At 33.8% G+C, this 2,450-nt stretch overlaps 1 protein-coding gene across 2 annotated transcripts in view; it reads right to left on the bottom strand.

The window, feature by feature from the left end:
* WTAP (WT1 associated protein) overlaps positions 1–2,450 on the bottom strand; it is a 24,589-nt gene that overhangs the window by 4,084 nt on the left and 18,055 nt on the right. The window lies entirely within an intron of this gene.

Here is a 2,450-nt window from a genome sequence, read left to right as displayed (position 1 = left end):
TATATATATATATAAGCCATGAACGGGTTTGTTGTGAATTCAAGGGCAGGATTTGCATTACTTTCCAAGAGCAAGAAGGTCATTTAAGTTTTAAGTGATAAAGAAAGAAATTTTGAGGATTAAAAAAGAAATAGGAAACTTCCACTACTGTGATTCACAGCCATAGTTCTTTCTTTCCTGTAACCAATACAACCAACAAAAAGAATTTAAAATAGTGATTTTCTTATCGACTACCTTTTAAACATTCAAGCCTTAAAACAATTTTAAATTCTGAGAACTCTGCCTCACTGAACATTTTCCAACTGACTCTCCCAAATCTTTCAGATGGGCTGCTCCAGAAGAAATCTGGCTGCATAAAGTCCTGGAAGCCTGCAACTCTGCTAAAGGCAGCAACCTGTTTTCTTTCTTGATGTGATGTCCAATGTCGGGTCCTTGAAGTTTAAATTGTGTTGAGCTAATACAATCCATGTAACACAAGATGCAAGTTTTCTTAGAGATGTTCATTCTGTACAAAGAAGCAGGACTGCTTTGGAGATGACCAATGTGATGTACCCCCAAAAGCTTTTAGGCAGATGTGTATTGATTTTTAGACATTTGCAAATCCTTGTTACTGTATTCATCATTCACTGCAAGTTTAAGGAGTTCACAGTGCTGAAGTCATTTACTGTTTTTTCTCTCCACAAAACAATGTCACCTGCAGAATTAGAAGTACCAGGTAGCTGGACATTGGGACAGTATTAAAAATCTCATTAATTCCTTCATGTAATTCCTGCCAAAATGTAAATATTTATTACCTGTATAGAAATTTGCATAGTTACCTATAATGCTATTTCTTTCCATCAAGTTTTTTCCAGATGTTTTGAGTTACCGTGGCACCAAGTAGCCTTCCCTTGCAATTTACACAGAAGACAACACATGCAAGAATATCAAATTCAGTAACTATAAAAAGTAATTCCTACTAGCTTTAAAACGAAACTTGGCATTGTTTTCACAAATCCACTTGAACATACATGCAACAAAACCTGGAAGAATTAAGTGGTTAAGTTTCAGAAGGATAGTGTTTGTAGTATTAAGCTTCTTGCAATTGATATTACTGATTTTTTAATTCAAATGTACATTGTATGTATAACGATGATTAAAACAGCTTAACAAAGCTATTCCCTCAATTATATGCCCCTCTATTTCTCTGTCTAGGCATTAGTAAGGATTACACTGTGCACTCTTCTTTGGTTAAGATCCAGAACTAGTACTGCTTAGTGTTGCAATCAACATGTAACTTCAAGAACACATAAAGTTGGTGATGTGAATAGAAGCATCAGCTCTTTTAAATACTAGGTCAGATACCGTGAAATAAGAGTGGTTGCATACAAGGAAGGGCAATTAAAACCAAAAGAGGGAAAAAGGGCAAAGAATTAAAAATTCTATAAATGCTTTACATGATTAACCATTTTTTTGCCCTTTCAGAAATATTTTTAAAAAATTATGAGAGGTTACGAAAATAGCTTCAATTCTATACCTGGAAATAAATCTAAATCTTCTCTACTCCAACTACTGCGTATTTAAGTATGCACATTTACACCACTGTTACTTAAAATTAGATGATGCATATTAAAGCACAACATAGCTATAGAAGTGACAAAAATTTGATACTTTTGCTTGAAGGAAACTGGTAATAGTCACTTGTGTCTCACTTAAGAATCTGAGAACTTGAGGAAAACAACCAACCTGTACTTAATGGCATTTAAATCATTTCTGAACTCCACGTAAAACAAGCAATCTACATGGCATGTCTCTATCAACACATTATAGTAAGCTTTACAAATGCCTTGGCAACACATTAACAGTTTATTAATGCAAGTCTTACCTCTGTTTTGATGCTAGATCATTAAAATCTCAGACTCTGCTATAGCAAAATAATCCCAGATGAATCACTTAAAGTTTTTCTAGATGTTTTTCTTTGCTGTTAAATCATTACTCATGCAAAAAAATAAATCTGCATAAGTACACTAATCTTCAATCCCGTATTAATCCATCTAAAGCACAGGTGATACTTTTAAGTTAAAAATATGTAACATTATCTTAGTTAAAATCATTGAAAGAGAATACATCACCTTCTGTCGCAGCTGAATCTCTTTTTAACTTAAAACTGCATTTACTAGAATCAGATAGTCATAAAGTGTCACCCAACTGATTCGAAAAATCAAAAACTTAGTTTACTAGAGCTCAATTTGCCAAGATAAAAAATAAATATACAAATGCTATATCAAATCTGCATTTCACTTTACACACCTCAGATCTGCACTCCCAGCTGTCCCCTGTTGCTACTCTTACAAGTAACTTGGGACAACAGAACAGAGGCATCGATAGAGTAGCAAAGGTTCCTTCACTGATTCCACCAAGGAAAATGCATGCATTTAACTTCTTGTGCTTTGTTAATTTTTTTTTTTTTT

Source organism: Meleagris gallopavo, chromosome 2, assembly GCF_000146605.3.
Source record: "Meleagris gallopavo isolate NT-WF06-2002-E0010 breed Aviagen turkey brand Nicholas breeding stock chromosome 2, Turkey_5.1, whole genome shotgun sequence".
NCBI classification, from domain to species: domain Eukaryota; kingdom Metazoa; phylum Chordata; class Aves; order Galliformes; family Phasianidae; genus Meleagris; species Meleagris gallopavo.
The sequence above is the reverse complement of the archived record's forward strand: the minus strand, read 5'-3'. Positions and strand labels throughout refer to the sequence as shown.